This window comes from Oryctolagus cuniculus, chromosome X (assembly GCF_051225735.1).
Source record: "Oryctolagus cuniculus isolate XC-2025 breed Fujian yellow rabbit chromosome X, ASM5122573v1, whole genome shotgun sequence".
Taxonomy (NCBI): Eukaryota; Metazoa; Chordata; class Mammalia; order Lagomorpha; family Leporidae; genus Oryctolagus; species Oryctolagus cuniculus.
In genome coordinates this window covers 34,227,913-34,249,393 of record NC_142888.1, presented here as the reverse complement: position 1 = coordinate 34,249,393, position 21,481 = coordinate 34,227,913, and the positions used below count along the sequence as shown (strand labels likewise).

Here is a 21,481-nt window from a genome sequence, read left to right as displayed (position 1 = left end):
GTCAAAGAGGTTCTCTGAGAGTGAGGGAACAATGGATGCAGAAGGCAAGAGGCTTCTGTCAAAACACTTATTTCAGAGTTCGAAATATCATATGCACAACAGTTCCAGAGGGGGACACGACTTTGCTATGGCCATGGGAAGAGGCTGCTGAAGCTCAGTGAAAATGAAGGCCATGCAGTTGGAGGTCAAGAAGGTGTTACATTTGGGTCATCTGATGATGTAGCAGGTGGCCATTGATGAGGTTTAGGTTGACACCAGCGGTTGGGGTAGCATAGAACACTAAGATGCCAGAGGCCTCAAAGAACATACAGCAGGGGGCCAGCACTGTAGAGTAGTGGGTTAAGCCATGGCCTCTGATGCCTGCATCCCAGATGAATGCCAGTTTGCGTCCCAGTTGCTCTGCTTCCAATCCAGCTTCCTGCTATCACACCTGGGAAAGTAGTAGAAAATGGCCCAAGTACTTGGGCCCCTGCCACTTGTTGGGGAAACCTGGATGGAGCTCCTAGCACTGTGGAGTGAACCAGTGGATGGAAGATAAATGTGCATGTGTGTGTATGTGTACGTGTATGTGTGTGTGTGTATGTGTGTGTCCCTCTCTACATATAGCATTGCCTTTCAAATAAATAAATAAATCTTTAAACAACAAAAAAGAATGCACATTAACAACCCAGGGATTGGTCTATGCCAACGAAGAGAGTTGATATACTACCTGATAGCAGATATGTCAAAGAACAAGGGAAAAGGAAATTTGTCAGGCACCAAAAGCTAACTTGAGATTGAGGAATTTACCAGAAAACAGAGGCCAGCTTTGTGCTGTATAGTTAAGCCACCATCACAATCCATATTATATGTGTGACAGTTCAAGTCCCAGCTGCTGCACTTCCCATCCAGCTCCCTGCTAATGCATCTGGGAAAGCAATGGAAGATGGCCCAAGTGCTGGGGCCCCTGTCACCCAAATGAAAGACCTGGATGAAGCTCCTGGCTCCTGACTTTGGCCTGGTCCAGACCTGGCTGTTGCAACCATTTGGGGAATGAACCAGCAGATGCAAGATCTCTCTCTGTGTCTCTCTACTTCTCTCTCTGTAACTCTGCCTTTCAAATAAATAAATCTTAAAAAGAAAGAAAGAAAACAAGCAGCTTCAATTTGGAAGGGCTGTAAATAAAACAGTGTCATCAAGGGAAGAAGTTCCAAGAAAAAAAAGTTGTGAATATATAGACAGTTTTTGACCAAAGAACAAGAATTCTGAAGAGCACAAATCTGATAAAGGAATGTCAGTCAGCAAAAATATGCTTATGAAACAAGAAGGCCTATGATGAATTTGTAAGAGGGAAAGTTCTTCCTTTAAGATGATGAGGAAGAAAGCCGGTGCCGCGGCTCACTAGGCTAATCCTCCGCCTTGCGGCGCTCCGTCGGGGCACCAGATTCTGTCCCGGTTGCCCCTCTTCCAGGCCAGCTCTCTGATGTGGTCCGGGAGTGCAGTGGAGGATGGCCCAAGTGCTTGGGCCCTGCACCCCATGGGAGACCAGGAGAAGCACCTGGCTCCTGGCTTCGGATCAGCGCGGTGTGCCGGCCACAGTGTGCCGGCCGTGGCGGCCATTGGAGGGTGAACCAACGGCAAAGGAAGACCTTTCTCTCTGTCTCTCTCTCTCACTGTCCACTCTGCCTGTCAAAAAAAAAAAAAAAAAGATGATGAGGAAGAAATGAGAGGAACTACAAATTCCATAATTAAGTCTGACAAAGAAAGAAGAATTGATTGGTAAAAGTAGGAGTAAAAGAAACCAGGAAATATAGTCATGTTATCTTCAGTACTGTTAGGGTAATGACAATGGACATAAAAATGATAGGCACAAAGACATGAACTAAATATTGGGAATGAGAAATTCTACAAGAGACCACAGTGACAATTAAGTGGACTAATGTTTGCCAGGAATCGAAGATTTGGAGGAAAAGATCTCATAATATCAATCTCCTATGATCTTGAATGTTAAAAATGAGAGAAACAACTAAAAAACACAATGTATCTGCACAGAAAACATGCTGATAGGCTATAGGAACTAATGGAGCTGTGGCAGGCACAGATTTTTCAAGGTAAGATCATCTACCCTAAGTAGACGATATGTGTGAACAGGTGATCAAAAGAGAGACAAAGCAACTATGCAAAGAACACAAATGGAATGATTCAATTCCCATTTATAATCCATCTTAAACGATCATAATTTTTCAAACTGGAAATCATAACAAAAACATAAAAGAAAGTCCACCAGGGCCAAACACAAGCTGAGTTAATCAAGAGTATCAAGGAACTGCAAATGAATTAGGGTATGCAGGCTTAACAAAAGTACATCCTATAGTACTGAGATAACCCACATTCCTAACTGAGAAGCAAGTGCTGGTAATCTCAGGGAAAAAAAAGATAATGCCAGAAATGAAGGAAGACTATAGTTTGACCACAGCAGCCCAAGCCACTGGTAAAAAAGCTGCAGGAAGAGGTTAGAGGGAATCTGACTTGGAGCCCCATGGGGGATAGTGTACCCACCAAACTAGAGGAGAAAAAAAAAAAAGCAGAGGCATGTTTTCTCTCTCCCCAGTCATCCTGCAAAGGCATCCTGTAACAAGCTGACAGAGAACAGGTGTCATTTTGGACATAGGTAACAGCTGCATCAGCTAGTGTCTGTGCCCAGCAACCAGCCAAGTGAAGACTCCTGAGTCTAGTTGGGAGAACTGGCAGGCAGTGGGGTGCTTGTGACTGTGGGAGGCTACATGGGAGGACTCAGGGTGTGGCTGTGACATTGGGCAGTCACTGTGGGAGGCTCCACACAATCAAGGATCCCTGGTTACCTGGCCAGAGACATAGCTGGGGAAGCTGAGCTCACACTGAGGACTGAACAGATCCTTTGTGTGGTCCTTGTTGCAGAACGGACAAATAATAAACTCACTGGGGCTAGCACCCAGGCACTGGTCTCCTTCAAGGAGAGGAACTCAGCTGAGTCTACCTTATCAGACAAGAAGAAACCTCCCCTCTGATAAAAAAAAAAAAAGGGAGATTTACCATGCCAAACCTGAGTGTGTCACCTCAGACACGCCCTTCACCCTGGAGCACAGAACAGAGCTCCCTGGCCACACCTACCACACGCCTCTAGGTAGTCCCTGAAAGCAGACACTCCACTAATCCAATCAGACATAGCCCAAAGATAAAAGCTGCCACAGCGAAAAATCAAAGAAACCAACAAGTATCCCCACAAATGCTGAATAACAAATGTATCAATACAAGAAAAAAAAAAAGGAAGACAACATGACACCCCCAAAAGAACACGACAACTCAATACTAGATTGCAAAGATGGTGAGATTGAAGAAATGCCAGAAATGGAATTGTAAAAAATGATCATAGGATTACTTAGAAGTAATCAGAAGCAAAAGCATGAACTAATGAAATCCATACATGACATTAAAGAAAATTTCTCCCCACGAAATTGAGATATTAAACAGAAATCAAAATGAACTCTTGGAAATGAAGAATTCAAGAGTACAAATAAAAAATACATTGGAGAGCCTTAACAACAGAATCAGTGAAGCAGAAGAAAATATATCTGACTTAGAAGACAAAGCACAGGAAATTATACAGTCAGACCAAACACAAGAAGAAGAAACTGGAAAACTAAAATACACTGTTGGGAATCTACAGGATATTATCAAATGACCCAACATACAGGTTCTAGAAGTTCCTGAAGGTGTGGAAAGAGAGAAAGGATTAGAAGGCCTTTTCAGTGAAATAATAACAGAAAATTTCTCCAATTTAGAGAAAGAAAGGGTTATCCAAGTACAAGAAGCACATAAAAACTCCTAATAGCTATGACCAGAAAAGATCTTCACCACAACACATTATAATCAAAATCTCCACAGTAAAACATAATGAAAAGATTCTAAAATGTGCATGAGAGAAACACCAGATTATTTTCAGATAATCTCCAATTAGACTCACAGAGGACTTCTCATCAGAAGCCCTACAGGCTAGGAGAGAATGGTGAGATATAATACAAGTCTTAAGAGAAAAAAAACTGTCAACCCAGAATACTATAGTCTGCAAAGCTCTCATTTATGAATGAAGGTGAATTAAAGACCTAAATCTATGACCTGATACCATTAAATTTCTAGAGAACATTGGGGAAATCCTGCAAGACACTGGCACAAACAAAGATTTCTTGGAAAAGACTCCAGAAGCATAGGAAATCAAAACCAAAATCAACAAATGGGATTACATCAAATTGAGAAGCTTCTGTATTGCAAAAGAAACACTCAGGGAAGTGAAGAGGCAATAGACAGAATGGGAGAAGTTATTTGTAAACAATGATAAACAACTGATAAAGGATTAATAACCAGAATATATAAAGAGATCAAGAAACTCCACAACAATAAAACAACCCATTTAAGAGATGGGCCAAGGATTTAAACAGACATTTTTCAAAAGAGGAAATCCAAATGGCAAATGGACACATGAAAAAATGCTCAGAATCACTAGCTGTGAGGGAAATGCAAATCAAAACCACAATGAGGTTTCACCTCACCCCAGTTAGAATCACTTTCATACAAAAATCAACAAACAACAAATGCTGGTGAGGACATGGGGAAAAAGGTACCCTAATCCATAGTTGGTGGCAATGTAAACTGGTAAAACCCCTACAGAAGACAGTATGGAGATAGCTCAGAAATCTGAATATAGACCTACCATAGGACCCAGCCATCCCACTCCTGAGAATTTACCCAAGGGAAATGAAATCAGCATATGAAAGAGTTCTCTGCACCCCCGTGTTTGTTGCAGCTCAATTCACAATAGCTAAGGCATGGAATCAACCTAAATGTCCATCAACAGTAGACTGGATAAAGAAATTATGGGATATGTACTCTAGAATACTACAAAGCAGTAAAAAAAATGAAATCCAGTCATTTGCAACAAAATGGATGAATCTGGAAAACATACTTAGTGAAATAAGACAGTCCCAAAGGGACAGATACCCTATGTTCTCCCTGATCTCTGACAACTAATAGAGCACCTAAAAGAAGGAAATCTGTATAAGTGAAATTGAAACTTTGAGAAGCAATGACTTGAACAGTCCTTGTCTTGACTGTCGATGAACAGTTTTACAGTTTTTTTTTTTTTCTTTTTCTTAATGGAGAATGGGACTGGGAACGGGAGAGGGAGGAGGAGATGGGGTGAGAGTAGGGGTGGGAGAGCAGGTATGATGGGAAGAATCATTATATTCCTAAAGTTGTACTTATGAAATCTGTTCTCATTAAATAAATTGTTTCTTTGGGGGAAAAAGGAATAAGAGGGAGGAAGAGATGTGGCTATAAAGGGGTAGCACAGGGAGTCTTACAGTGATGGTAGTTAAGTATCTTGATAGTAGTTGTGGTTACACAAAACTACATGTGATTAAATTGAGCAGATCTCTCTCTCTCTCTCTCCCTCCCTCCCTCCCTCCCTTTGTTTCTCCTTCTCTCTCTGTGTAACTCTGACTTTAAAATATATAAATCTTTTTTAAAAATCTAGCTGTTGAAAAAATAAGTGAATGCAAGTTGAAAAAAGAAATTCAATGGGAGTTCATCTGAAAAGTCTCCTTAGCCAACGCAGCAACAGTCTCTCAAATGGATAGAATAGTCTACTTTGCTAACAAAGAAAGTATTTTTAGGGAGAATGGGAGTAGATAGTATATTACCACTGTGCTCTGCACTACTCAGACTGCATATATGGGACCAAGTAAGTCCTGAGGGCCTTTTTTTTTTATTTATTTGACAGGTAGAGTTACAGAGTGACAGAGACAGAGAGAAAGGTCTTCCTTCCATTGTTTCACTCCCCAAATGGCCACCACGGCCGGCGCTGCACTGATCCAAAGCCAGGAGCCAGGTGTTTCTTCTTGGTCTCCCACATGGGTGCAGGGGCCCAAGCACTTGGGCCATCCTCCACTGCCCTCCTGGGCCACACCAGAAAGCTGGACTGGAAGAGGAGCAACCGGAACTAGAACCTGGCACCCATATGGGATGCCGGCACCACAGGCGGAGGATTAACCAAGTGAGCCAGGGCGCCGGCCCTATGGGGCCGTGTTTTAAAGGAAACATAAATGAACTAGAGTGCAGCCCAAGTAATGCAATTAAAATAGTGAACTATCTAGAAATCTTGTAACATAAAGATCATTGGAAGGCTGGCGCCGTGGCTCACTAGGCTAATCCTCCGCCTTGTGGCGCCGGCACACCGGGTTCTAGTCCCGGTTGGGGCGCCGGATTCTGTCCCGGTTGCCTCTCTTCCAGGCCAGCTCTCTGCTGTGGCCAGGGAGTGCAGTGGAGGATGGCCCAAGTCCTTGGGCCCTGCACCCCATGGGAGACCAGGAGAAGTACCTGGCTCCTGCCATCAGATCAGTGCAGTGGGTCGGCCGCAGCGCGCTGGCCGCGGTGGCCATTGGAGGGTGAACCAACGGCAAAAGGAAGACCTTTCTCTCTGTCTCTCTGTCAACTCTGCCAGTCAAAAAATAAAAAAAAATAAAAAATAAAAAATAAAAAGATCATTGGAAAGGATGCAAGCTTGGAAAATATAAGATGTGACCCATAAAGGGGACAAGTTAGATAACGGTTCAACTATGGGTTGTCACATAATGATAACATGAAATACCTTACTGTAGGTAACATGGCACTTTGTAATTTACAATGGGCTTCCATACTAACATCTGAAAGGCTGGTAAGCAAGATGAAGGATAGATTTTCTTCTGTGTGGCCACAGGGATTAGAAATTACAAAGGCAGATTTTGGCTTAGTACATGGAGGAATTTTCAAACATTTCAATCTTCATGACAATGAAATAACAATGGTAAATGCAGTAAGAACGTGCTAGTAGATATAAGCACTACATATTTATTATCTGATTTAATCATGACCACAAGCCTGTAGGTAGATATTATTATCCCTCTTTTACAGATGTGAGAACTAAAACCCAGAATGATTTGCCCAAGACTATGAGCATACCCAGTCAAGTGTCAGAACTAGAACTCAAATCCAGGCAGCCTCAGACTAGGGCCACTGCTTGTGGGGCAATGAGCAACCACCAGCTAAGGTCAATGCAGGGAGAGCAGCCTGCTAGCCTCAGTGGGAGATGGCCCAAGACCTGAGGTAAGATAACAGGATTCCAGGAATCTTGGATGAGATGATAGAGCAGCTTGGATTTGAACCCTGGAAGTGACATGACTCCAGGCTAGGGCTAATATTAGCAACAATGTTAGGCTCAAAGACTTAAGATAGATGTTATACACGGGTATTGGTTTTGGCTTTGCCAAAACTTGCAGTTTGAAGACACATCAGAATTAGTTTCATCATAATTGAGTCAAAAAATATCTGTATTAATACCTATTCCAATCACTACTCCCATCAATTGATGCAACAGATATTAAAATTGCAAAATTCACTACAGCTTGACAGTTTTAATTAACATGTTCTCTCAGCTCAAACCACATAAATTGAGATTTCTACCTCTGGGGAAATAGAGCAGTAAGGTTTTACTTCATTAAAAATTTTAAAAAGAAAGAAAGATACTTGCCATGTTGCAAGTCAGTTTAACAGGTGGTAGGTTGAACTGTCTTTAGAGTACATAGTACATAATTAAAAGTAGAGACACAATATAAAATACTGAGTAAAATCTAGATGTCTGAAAACTAAATCAGACAATGGAAAACACACTGAAGTCAACACAAAAAGCAACTGTATATAGAAGCAGTCAAATTATCTCAGATTTTTACCAAGGGCCAGGTTCATGGTACTTCACGGGGCCTTGTGTGAGGGTTACTCTCTAAATCAATGTAAGCATTTGGCCTAGTACTTGAGTTGCAGGTGAAGACACCTACATCCTTGCCAGCATACCAGATGTGACCCAGTTTGAGTCCCGCCTGCTCCACTTCCAATCCAACTCCCTGCTAATGAGTCTGGGAAAGCAGCACTTGGGCCCCCTACCACTCACATGGGAGTCCCAAATGTAGTTCCAGGCTCCTGGCTTTGGTTTGGCTCAGCCCTGGCCATTGAGGCCATTTGGAGGAGTCAACCAGCAATGGAATATGTCTGTCTGTCTGTCTCTAACTCTGCCTTTCAAATAAATAAATAAATCTTAAGGAAGAAAAAAAGACACCTGCATTACACATTGGAATAGCTAGGTTCAATATCCGGCTCTGGCTCCTGATTCCAACTTCCTGCTAATTCAGACCCAGTCAGGCAGCAGATGATGACTCAAGTAATTAGATCCCAGTAACTCCTGTGGGAGACCTGGACTGAGTTCCCAGCTCCCAACTTTAGCCTGGCCCAATCCCAGCTGTTTGTGGCCATTAGTCTAGTCAACCAGCAAATGGGAGCTCTCTGTGTCTTGCTCTTTCTCTCTGTGTGTCTCACAAATCAATAACCTTGGAAAATTAAATGCTAACCAGAAGCCATAAAAAATATCAACACTGTAAAATAAAAGTGTTTTGTCAAATGTGTACAGATGTAGGCACCCCCATCCTTCGAGGTTCTAGATGGAGCGTAAGCAGTGGAATCTAAGTCCTTTAGAAACAGAGACAGTGGTCAGCTTGCAGCCTAACAGTGGCACTGCCCACAAGGGGTATAACCTGGAAAATACAGTGAGCTGGGTGGAATGGTGGTGACATCATAGTGGTAGGTAGAATTCTCTTATTTAACTTGATTTATTTAATTAGGGACTCTGAGAGGTTAAGTGATCCATCCCTATATAACCCATGAAAAGCAAGTCAGTAACAGACTACAGTGTCAAACCCAGGTCTTTCTGCCTCAGAGGAATAAGCATCAGTCTGTCTGTCCTAACAAACAGCTCTGCCACTAGACAGTCCAAAGACTCTGAATAAATTGCAGCCTAAGTCTCAGTCTCCTCATCTATAAAACAACAACAGTGGCATTGGGGTGGGAGGGGGTAGACTGGGGTGAGTTCAGTTTTGACTTCATCTTATCCCAAAGGAACTGCCAAATGAATTTGATTTAAATGTACTTAAAATCATAGCTAGGCAATAAAAAAGGAATAGAGTACTGATACATACCACAGACATGGATGAACCTGAAATATGAGGGTATTTCCACCCACATTTCTCTTGCCAAGAAAGTACCTCTTAGACCAGGAAGAGTATGGCATAGTCTGCACTTGAAAGACTACAGGAAGTGGGGCCAGCGCCATGGCTCACTTGGTTAATCCTCCACCTGTGGCACCACCATCCCATATGAGCACCGGGTTCTAGTCCCGGTTGTTCCTCTTCCAGTCCAGCTCTCTGCTGTGGCCCAGGAGTGCAGTGGAGGATGGCCCAAGTGCTTGGATCCTGCACCCACATGGGAGACCAGGAAGAAACACCTGACTTCTAACTTCGGATCGGTGCAGCGCCAGCCATAGCGGCCATTTGGGGAGTGAACCAATGGAAGGAAGACCTTTCTCTCTGTCTGTCTCTCTCTCACTGTCTAGAACTCTACCTATCAAAAAATTAAAAAAAAAAAAAGACTACAGGAAGTGACCCTTACAAGTCCTGGGAGCACACTGAACAGGGAATTGTCAGCTGCCAAGTACTTGGAGTATGTTCTAGAAGAAACAGGCAGGAGCTCTGGATGGGCACAGCTCAGCCCTTAGAATTCCTTGCCCTGCGGCCAGCATTGTAGCCCTACAGGTTAAGACTCCACTTGCAATGCTGATGCATTGTGCTAGTTGATTCCCAGCTGCTTGGCTTCTGTTCCAGCCCCCTGCTAATGTGCCTGAGGAAGCAGGAGAGGATGGCTGAAGTTCTCAGACCTCTACCAACATAGGAGACCTGGATAGAGTTCCAGACTCCTGGCTTTGGCCTGGCCAAGCCCCAGCTCCTGTGGTCATTTGTTCATTTGGGGAGTAAGCCAGCAAGTGGAAGATATCTCTCTCTGTTACTCTGCCTTTCAAATAAATTTTTCTTTAAAAAAGAGTTCTTTTCTCTCTGGTGTGGTGAGAAATGTGTAAAGTATAAACTGTAAAGGAAAAGGCTGATACATTTGACTACATAAAGGTGGAAAATTGTGGACATTAAAAGCACATCAATGGGGCCGGCGCTGTGGTGTAGTGGGTAAAGCCGCCACCTACAGTGCAGGCATCCCACACGGGCGCCGGTTCATGTCCTGGCTGCTCCACATCCAATCCAGCTCTCTGCTGTGGCCTGGGAAAGCAGCAGAAGAAAGCCCAAGTCCTTGAGCCCCTGCACCCACATGGGCGACCCAGAAGAAGCTCCTGGCTCCTGACTTCAGATCAGCACAGCTCCAGCCATTGTGGCCAACTGGGGAGTGAATCAGCAGATGAGAGACCTCTCTCTCTCTCCCTCTCTCTCTCTCTCTCTCTCTGCCTCTGCTTCTCTCTCTGTGTAACGCTGACTTTCAAATAAATTAATTAATTAAAAAAGCACATCAATTACAAAGTAAATATCAAAACTAAGAAGAAACATGTGTATCTATCCTTTATAATTAAATAACTTACAAATTAATTAAAAAGTGGCTACTCAGTAAGGAACTATCAATAATATCTATGAAGAAAGTTCAGCCTCACTGGTAATCAAAGAAATATACAACAAAAAGCTCTTCTTTATTTTTTTTTTAAAGATTTAAAAAAAAAACTTTAAAGTTGAGAGAGAGAGAGAGATCTTCCATCCACTGGTTCACTCTCCAAATGGTTGCAACTGCTGGTGCTGGGCCAGGCTGAAGCCAAGAGCCAGGAGCTTCATCCGGGTCTCCCACATGGGTAGCAGGGGCCCAAGCACTTGGGCCATCTTCTGCTGCTTTCCCAGGCACATTAGCAGGGAGCTGGAACGGAAGTGGAGAAGCCGGGACTCAAACTGAAACCCATGTGGGATGCCTGGCACTGCAGGCAATGGCTTTACCGGCTATGCCCCAGCACTAGGCCCCCAAAAAGTTGTTTTAGACTTGAAAAATTGACAAGTATTTTCCAAATGATAACACACCAGACTTGTAAGAGTTCAGTAATCTACTGATGAGTATAAAATGATCAATCTTTCCCCTCCTATCTACCTAATTTGACTTTTTCTGATATATTACAAAGAAACAGTTAAGTATGGGCACATTGATTTAACCACAAGTATGTTCACTGTATCACTGGTAATGATAGGGAACACCTGGAAAAAAAATGTCCAAGAAAAGAGGATTGGTTCGATAACTTGTAGTACGTCGATAAAATGGGGTAGTCAAAATTATTACAGATGAAGAGCTGATAATATAGAAATATAGCCACAATGTAAATACAAAAAGGTAGTTTATAAAATGTTATAATCCATCTTACTGGTGAAGTCAAACACTCATACATGATCCAAAAGGCTATACACATGAATAGTAACAATGATCCTCTCAAAATTTTTTAATTTGGGCCAGCGCCGCGGCTCACTAGGCTAATCCTCCACCTTGTGGCGCCGGCACACCGGGTTCTAGTCCTGGTCGGGGCGCCGGATTCTGTCCCGCTTGCTCCTCTTCCAGTCCAGCTCTCTGCTGTGGCCCGGGAGTGCAGTGGAGGATGGCCCAAGTACTTGGGCCCTGCACCCGCATGGGAGACCAGGAGGAAGCACTTGGCTCCTGGCTTCGGATCAAGGCGGTGCGCCGGCTGTAGAGCACCGGCTGCAGTGGCCATTGCGGGGGGTGAACTAATGGAAAAAAGGAAGACCTTTCTCTCTGTCTCTCTCTCTCTCACTGTCCACTCTGCCTGTCCAAAAAAAAAATTTTTTTTAATTTGGAGAATTAAAATTTTTGTTTATGGGTCCAGTGCTGTGACATAGTGAGTAAAGCTGCCACCCCTGCAGTGTCGGCATCCCATATGGGTACCAGTTCATTTCCTGGCTGCTCCCCTTCTGATACAGCTCCCTTTAAATGAGCCTGGGAAAGCAGTGAAAGATGGCCCGAGTGCTTGGGCTCCTGCCACCCTTATGGAAGACCTGGATGAACCTCCTGGTCCTGAATTTGGCCTGGCCCAGCCCTGGCCATTGTAGTCATCTGGGGAGTGAACTAATGAATAGATCTCTCTCTCTCTCTCTCTCTCTCTCTCTCTCTTTTTATTTTTTGACAGGCAGAGTGGACAGTGAGAGAGAGAGACAGAGAGAAAGCTCTTCCTTTGCCGTTGGTTCACCCTCCAATGGCCGCCGCGGCCGGCGCGCTGCAGCTGGCACACCACGCTGATCCGATGGCAGGAGCCAGGTGCCTCTCCTGGTCTCCCATGTGGGTGAAGGGCCCAAGGACTTGGGCCATCCTCCTCTGCACTCCCAGGCCACAGCAGAGAGCTGGACAGGAAGAGGAGCAACCGGGACAGAATCCGACGCCCCGACTGGGACTAGAACCCGGTGTGCCGGCGCCGCAAGGCGGAGGATTAGCCTAGTGAGCCGAGGCGCCGGCCTCTCTCTTTCAAATATAAATGAATAAATCTTTCCAAAAAAACATCAACCTAATCAATTTCACAATTGGTGGCTGGAAGGAAAGGCCATAATTGAACACAGAGGAGTATCAGTATCAGTGGAGGAAAGGGAGTAGTTTATCTCCACTTGTCTCACTTCAAGGTAAACAAGCTTCTGGGGACCAGTGCTGTGGTGCAGCGGGTAAAGCTGCCACCTGCAGCGCCGGCATCCCATATGGGCACTGGTTTGAGTCCTGGCTGCTCCATTTCTGATCAATCTCTCTGCTGTGGCCTGGGAAAGCAGTAGAAGATGGTCCAAGTCCTTGGGCTCCTGTACCCATGTGGGAGACCCAGAAGAAGCTCCTGGCTCCTGGCTTCAGATCAGCACAGCTCCAGTCGTTGTGGCCATTTGGGAAGTGAACCAGCAGATGGAAGGTCTCTCTCTCTCTGCCTCTGCCTCTCTGTAACTCTGTTTTTCAAATAAATAAATCTTTATAAAAAATAAAAAGCTTCTGTTACAGTAACATTCCTGGCTTCCTTCTGTCTCCTTACTTGCTCCACCCATGGAGGAAGCTGCAATTATTTCCTTAAGAGATTAGACACGATGAAATTTATGTTAAATCTAAATTTCAAGATAGGGACTTCTTAACCAGTTTAAAAACAATTTATCTGCCTGCCCATCCATCTCTGCATACCCAAGAACATACTCACAGGCACGAGCTACGTGCTTAATCAACACTTGCGCCTAGCTGATTCGGGAGCTCAGAAATCCAAAGACTTAGTTAAGTCCTCTGTTCTATGACTGCAAGCCCCCATGTATTTGCAAGAAAGGGGTCCAATAAGGAAGGCACAGAAACCCAAAACGTCCTTAAAAATCCATGTTGTAAGGAATCTGACTTCCCTCCATTTTGTGCCACAGAGAACTTCTGCTGGTTGAACAGAAAACCATGTCACACAGTTCTGCATGTCCCTTTGAGCACAGAGGGGACCTCTATTAAAATTCTTCACATCTTGCTTCAACCAGCTCAAATGTCATCTGCTTCCTAAACCTGCCCTCTTCACTAGCTGCAAATTACCTCTTACTCTTTTAAAGATTCTAAACCTTTTGGATTTTTTTTTAGGATTTATTTATTTGAAAGACAGAATGACAGAGAGAGAGGGGGCAGTGAGAGAGAGAGAGAGAGAGAGAGAATATCTTCCATCAACTGGTTCATTCCCCACATGCCTACAACAGCTGGGGCTGGGTCATGCTGAAGCCAGGAGCCCAGAATTCCATCCAGGTCTCCCATGTGGGTGGCAGGGAATCAAATATTTGGGCCACTATCTATTACTTTTCCAGGTGCATTAGCAGGGAGCTGGATCAGAGGCAGAGGATCCAGGATTCATTGGTACTCTGATACAGGATGCAGGCATCCCAAGTGGTGGCTTAACTACTCTACCACTACTCCTGCCCCTAAGTCCTTTGTTTCTACCACAATTATATATGATCTGATGTGTTGTCATGTATGTACAAGGTTTTTATTATACTGCATTACAAATTCTTTGAGAGCAACATCCAAGTTACTGATTTTTTTAAACATTTATTTCTTTAAGAGACAGAGAGAGAAGGTGACAAATACAATGCTCCCATCTGCTGGTTCACTCATCAAATGCCTGCAAAGGCTGGGGCAAGGCTAGGGCCAAAGCTAGGGGCTGGAACTCAAATTAGGTCTCCCATGTAGGTGGAAGGGACCCAAATTACTTGAGCCATCACTGCTGCCACTGCTGCCTCCCAGGGTGTGCACTATAGGAAGCTGGGGTCAGGAGTCAGATCTGGAAATCAAACTCAGGTACTCCAATGTGGAAGGCAGGCCTCTTAACCACTAAGCTAAAGTCTCGCTCCCAAGTCATTGATTTTTATATGAACCACAGTATCGACAGAGTCTTACAGTTCACTAGATGTATATAGAACTAAAACTCTAGAACATACCTAGGCTTAATAGCTTCCTTGGTCTTCACATCTTCATAATGTACTCAGCAGGCCTAATGTCCACCTTAGAGACTTAAGGAATAGTGCAGCAAACTTTAGCCCAATATATTTAATTTTTTTTTACTTCCACAGCTTTTAGTCTCATGTTTCTGATATAAAGGTGAGATATCACCCACCTGTGGAGTTAGCTTAATAAAACTCTCCAGAGCAGTGTTATCTAACAGAAATTTAAAAATTCAAGCAATATATGTAATTGTACATTTTCTAGATACCACACTAAGAGAAGTGAAAATAGGTTAAATTAATGCTATATTTTACTCAATCCAATATATTCAAAAATATTATAATTTCAACATGTAATCAATATAAATGATATTTTACAGTTTTATCATACTAAGTCTTTGAAATCCTGTGTGTACATTACATAGCTAGTATATCTCAGTTCATACCAGGTGCTAATCTGCTGTGAAAGCTAGTTACTTAATTTTTCTTTGCCTCAGTTTTCTCAATTTTAATAATAGTATTTACCTTATTCTCACAGAACTGTATTGAGGCTTAATAACATAATGTGTAAGGGGCTTAGAACAGTACCTGGCAAATTGTAAGGTCTTAATAAATATTAACTACCATTATCATCATCATTATCTCCCATTTATGAAAAAACTAAGCTAAAAAAACCAAGTGTACTTCCCAAGTTCATAAAGCAAATCAATGCTCATTCTACTCTCTGTCTTTAAAATAGTTGGCTATTAAACCAGGCAGGGCAGCTGGGAGCAATGGAAATTCATATTTTTTATCCATTTAAAATTCCAAAGTGCTAGCCAAATGGATTTGGGAGTGAGTCCAAAAAACAACATTCTTCAAAATGGTAGCTTAGAGAAATGCCATCCAGCTGTGTCATACTAACAGTCCTTTCAGCTTAGTACTTCTTCCAATCTCTGTCCCTATTTGCCATAATATTTTGGCTATGCAAATATGTAAAAAATTTATAACTTCTTATGCTTTACTCTGCATTATTTTGGATTACTGTTGGTCCTTTTTTTTCTGATGACAGGTAAAATCAAATATTCTTCCATAAATTTGCAAAATACTCAGCACCCAAGATCATCCAGTCTTTTGTCAAACACTCATATTTGGTTGTGCTACAAAGGAGACTGACTTAAATCAGAAAAGATACAGAAGTGATAGCCAAATTGAAGGGACAATGGTCTGATAATCAAGGAATCAAATTTCTGGCCTTGGGTCTATGAATAAATCATTACATGACCTTAGGCAGTCTACTGAAACTCCTGAGCTATAGCTTAGCTTAAGATAAGATCACATATCTTATTCATGACTAGGTATTAAAATATAAGAACTCAAAGAAAGCAGCAGCACCAGATCCAAAATCGTGGCCAGTAGGGGATAACAATGGAATGTGAAGAGATCCATAAATGTGGAATGAAAAACTTCCATAATATCTAGGTTCATGAAACTAATTCATGGCCTTGGCAAGGGTTTATTGTTCCTGACAGCCCTTCATATAAGGGGCCTTCAGAATTGAGATCGACTTTCCAGAAGCGTAGCTACTCAAACCATCCAAGATCACATTTAAAACAAAGATCTATCATCTGAACATTGATGAAAAAGGACAGGTTGGGGAAGACACTGTGGCACAGTAAGTTAAGCCCCTGCCTGTGGTGCCAGCACCCCATGTGGGTGCCAGTTCAAATCTTGGCTGCTCCACTTCAGATCCAGCTCTCTGCTAATGGCCTAGGAAAGCAGTGGAAGATGGCCCAAGTGCTTGGGCCCCTGCCACCTAGGTGGGAGACCTGGATGAAGTTCCTGGCTCCTGGCTTCAGATTGGTCAAGCCTGGGGGAGTGAACCAGCAGATGGAAGACCTCTTTCTCTCTCTCTCTCTCTCTCTCTCTCTCTCTCTGTAACTCTGCCTCTCAAATAAATAAATAAATCTTTTTAAAATGGAACTGATGGTAAAAGGAAAGGAGAAGGTGAGCATAATCAAAATCATAGATGTCATTAGGGAAAAGCAACCTGTGGACTAAAGTCTGCCACAAATGACCCTGAGCAGTACATTCAGATACCTGCAAAGCAAGAATCTAGAAAACTGACACCTGTTACTGCCTGGCATTTGTGTGTGGCAATTAATAACTTTCTACAGTTTTCATAACCAAAAGTGATCTAGGTAACCTGTAAAGAAAGGATTAACATTTCAGATATTCTAAAATATATATATATATATATAAAATAAAGATAAAAATCACAAGTCTTAGTATTCTTATTTTTCTCTCTTTTTAAATGGTCTGGCAACAAATTTCCCTTGGGAAAAATGGGCATTGGCAAAGTTTAGGGATAATTTATTTAAACAATCAAATGACTAAGACACCTAGAAAAGTAAATAAAAGTTTCATCTATCTCATATTTATGCTGGTATCATTGAATTCCAAGCAACTAACATATGCAGCTTTCAACTAGGTAGCAAGGCTATGAAATACAGGGAATTAGATAAGCACAAAGGACATCAATGACTATCTCCATGGATTTCCTGCCCTACCCCAATGTCCCCACATTCTAATAACCAAAAATATCTATAGCTCTAGCCAAATATCCCCATAAGGGAAAAATTGCCCCCAGCTGAGGACCACTACTATGGATCTTCTGCCATGGCCACCCTAAAGTCTTTTGGAACTGAGCTTATTCAGAGGCCTGCAATTTTCAGTGTCATTACTTATGACACATACTCATTAATACGACACACAATGATCAGTTCTCATTGGTAACCTATATTCTCAAAAGGCATACCTTTTCTAGTTACTTTGTATTTAACACACATATAGTGAATATACTTTAGCAAAATGACCCCTCATATTACAGAGCCTATCCATGTGTCTTTTTCAGAACCAAAACAATGTTTTCACCAAAATGGCTGATTTTAGTAGCCAATATTTAACATTAAGATTTGTTTTAGATCCCATGATATATCTCTTGAATGTTAACACCCTGGCTTTAATTTACTGATCAGAGTTTTCAATGTACTACCCTCTACCAGCCAACTCTCCCCCATTATGTGTCCACTCTTCCTGTTACCCACCAGACTGCTCACCTATTCTGGTTCCCAATGACTGGTTCTACACTCAATCATGCAGGGAGTACTAATGAGAGCTGATCAGACATAAAATAGAATCAATGAAACATATACAGAATAGCTGGTCTTTAATGCTACAGAGTCACAAAAAAAGAAATAAATGTAAGACATGAAAGAACCACAGGATAGTAAGAATAACAGAAAAAAAAAAAAAACACATGTCCATTGTCATTGAGCTAGCTCATCTGATATGGTGCTGGTGGAGCATGGAGTACGAGTATCTGATCACAGCTCTAGATGAAAACTAGTGTATACAGCTACATTTATAGACTTGGGACCTAACACCTGGAAGAAATGATGCCAATCTGATCGTGGTCAGGAGGAAGGTTGAAGGAGCAATTACAAGTTTTACTCTAGATACTTCTATAACATTTTCTGAAGATGAACATGCATATATTACTTCTATGATTTAAAAAATGTGGAAATGTCAGAAGAGTATATGTAATCTCGGAGGCAGAGTGTCCAAAAAGAAAAAAAAATGCAAAGAAATTGGTGCCACTAAATACGGACAAGGAGCAGAAGGAAGCAAAAGTAATAGAAAAGCAGTAGGAGAGTCAGGCAGAAAAGAGAAGTAGCCAAGGGAGGGGAGTTTCAAAAAGGAACTAGACAGCCAACAGAACCAAACATGGAAAAAGGGAGAGAAATAAGATGGCAGAACAGAATTTAAGTCTTAAAGGGGTCCTTAAAGATCTTAATCTTCTCCCTAAATCACACTACTCAATATTTGAGGCAACTGAGGCCCAGAAACGCTAAGTGGCTGGTTTGACAGGTACTGGGAGTGAAATAGCACAACAAAGGAAGACAAAAATGTGTTTATGGTCCCACGAGTGCGTCCAGTGGAGAGGAAAGGAAGACAACAGAAGCAAATAGGGAAAAATGGATTGGCCATACATGGAACACACAGGAAGAGATGGCGGAAGAGATGGGGCTGATGGCAGAAGCAGACAAAAAACATGGTCATTTTCCCCTGAGGCTTAATAATTTGTTTCCTTTTATGGGGGGTGGGGGGCAGGGGTTGTTGCATTAGGAGATCAGGGGAATCCCTCAGCCACAGTACCTGGATTTCCCCACAATTCTACCCTTGGCACCCTCCCCCTCTCTCAAAATTTACCATACCCAAGGCTCCATTTACCATCTCTATTCCAGCCCAGACCTGCTCCTAAACCCCAGGCCCAGGAGATACGTTCATTTCTACTTGGCTATCTGAGAGGCACCCAAACTGAAATCATCTTGTTCACCCACAGGGTGCAGGGCCCAATTACTTGCGTCATCCTCCATTGCACTCCCTGGCCACAGCAGAGAGCTGGCCTGGAAGAGGGGCAACCAGGACAGAATCCAGCGCCCCGACCGGGACTAGAACCCGGTGTGCCGGCGCCGCAAGGCGGAGGATTAGCCTAGTGAGCCGCGCCGGCCGGGAAGTCTTCAATCAGCCCAATTCACATCTATGCCACATGTAGCAGATAGACTGTAAGGCAACCCCTAATAATGCCCACCTCAAATACCCTTTTACTGAGTGTAGGTGGGAACTATGACTGGATTCCAGCCAGGAGAATATGTATGACAAGCATAATGGGCTATCCATTCAGTGACTAAGGGTATGTGTGTCTATATCATCCATATATATGTGATTCCTCCCTACTATTATGAGAGAGAGACTTTATTCCTTGCTGCCTTGAAGGAGCAAACTGCTATGATATGAACTGCCTTCAGAGAGAGCCACATGGGAGAGAACGTCACACAGCCCCTAAGATCTGAGGGCCTCAGTCCTATAACCACAAAATTGAATTCTACCAACAACCATATAAACTTGGAAAAGAATCCTGAGATGAGACCACAGGCCCAGTCAATACTTGCCTGCAGCCTGTGAGACCTTGAGCAGAAGACCCAGCTGAGCTAGGAGACTCCTGAACCACAGAAACTGAAATAATAAATGCATGTTATTTTGAACAAGTAGGCTTATGGTAATTTATTATGTAGTTACAGAAAATTAATACACCAAGCAATATTTTATTAATTGCATGGATATGATATTTATGAAATACATATGATAATAGTGCTAAAACTAACAAAATAAATAAGAAATAAAAAACTACATTAATGTTTAAGTAAAGATATAGAAGTATTCTTTAAAAAATTGGAAGAGTGCTCACCTCAGCAGCACACATATTAAAATTGGAAAGACACAAAGAAGATTAGCATGGCCTTTTCATAAGGGTGAAATGCACATTTGTGAAACACTTCATATTTTTTAATTAATTGAGAGAGAGAGAGATAGAACTTCAGACACTTGGAAAAAGAAGTGGCCTTGGGTTCATTAAGAGCTCATAGTATGACTTAGTTATAAAAAACCCACTACTACTTGAGACCATATTAACAGAGTATAACACACAAAAATCTCATTGCAGATGAGACTGGTCAAAGCAAATCAACAAGTTAATCAGTATCCCTATTTAAAGTGCCAGGAGAAATAAAGGGAAATAAGTGATGTTCTTGTTTCTCAAATATCTTCCATTCTATCTGGGGAGCTGAGATAAGCATACCAAAAATTTAAATCATAATAAAGAGTTTAAATAACAATTTAAGACAACCATAGACAAGATGTTATAAAGCCAACTTTATAATTCACCTGGCAACTAGTTAAAGGCTATGATAACAGAAAGCAGGAATCCAGAAGAGGGAGATAATATGTCATTGTTAATTTTACAATTTTTTACAATATGATATGAAAGTGAGTGCTTTCAACACTAGGATTCAATTTCATGTTACTGAGCATGAATACTCAAATTTCAAAACTGTGGAGGTTAAAAACTTTTCAGAAAATCTGTGCTAGTTTCTGGCCTTTTGTAATGACAGGTAACATCACATTTTACAAGTGAGTAAAATTGGGCCAAGAAGTGTTAAATAATTTGTTCATGGTTACAAGTCAGTAAGTGAACTTATTGCAAGCAGACTTTCTCTTAATCTAGTAGGCTAAGAAAATATTATGTTCACTTTCTAGATCGCAGTGACTTCCTTTGGTTATCATATTTTCACTAAAATAATTTGAAATCTTGCATCATGTTTCCACTTCTTCTCCCTCCAAAGCTGACCACTAGTCAAACTCTGTCATTTCTTCCTCTGTGATATCTCTCACACACATCCCTTCCTTTAAATCCCCAAAGTCAACATCTCACATGTATGACCTTATAATGTTCCATCTGAACTTTTTTCAGCTATCTCTCAACTCATCTCCCCCATTCCAGTCTCTCCTTCCATCTGTCCTACATAGCTCTAACTGTGACAGATTTCTGCACAAAGCCCTTGGATTGCACCCCATCGTGTACAGAATGAAGTTCAGATCTCTTAGTTTTACAGCCAGAGAAGGATTCAAGTTCCAACATCACCATGTCCTAGTGCTTTAAAGTGTGGTGGGGTGTCTTATTTTTCTCATGTATTAAATGGAAATAATACCAACTGCCTCATAAGTCCTGGTTTTCCTGTGTCAATCTCTGTTTATGCCTACTCAATTTAATCAGCACTCCACTGTCAAAAGTATCCTGGTTTTGACAATAAATCATTTGGTCAACAAAGGATTATTACAAAGATTTAATGAGACAATGCATATAAATCTAATAAGCTTCATGTGTCATTTGCTTTTCTTGTTCCCTCAAATGAATCTGATAGTTTGCTGGTTAAAATCATATCTCTAACAGCTCCAACTATAGAATAATCCAGGCACACTACCTGTTCTACCTCCAATGCCACCTCTTCACCTTCATCTAACTCCTGTGGTATTCCATAATGTTCTTTGGACATGTCTCTAACACTAGCTTGGGTCATGGTTAGTTGTGCATAGATTTGAACTACCTCAGAGACTAGCCTTTGGAAGCACAGTGTCTATTTTTGAGTCTTCTTAGTCTTACAACATGATACCTAGGAATGTCTTCCACACTGAAGATACTCACT

At 42.1% G+C, this 21,481-nt stretch overlaps 1 protein-coding gene and 1 non-coding gene across 2 annotated transcripts in view; one reads left to right on the top strand and one right to left on the bottom strand.

Moving 5' to 3' along the window:
* Window positions 1-21,481, bottom strand: part of CLCN5 (Cl-/H+ antiporter 5) — a 176,513-nt gene that overhangs the window by 133,498 nt on the left and 21,534 nt on the right. The gene's annotated exons all lie outside the window — the stretch shown is intronic.
* Window positions 19,679-19,785, top strand: LOC127485009 (U6 spliceosomal RNA). The gene has a single exon (XR_007912218.1). It is a non-coding gene; the product is annotated as a U6 spliceosomal RNA (small nuclear RNA).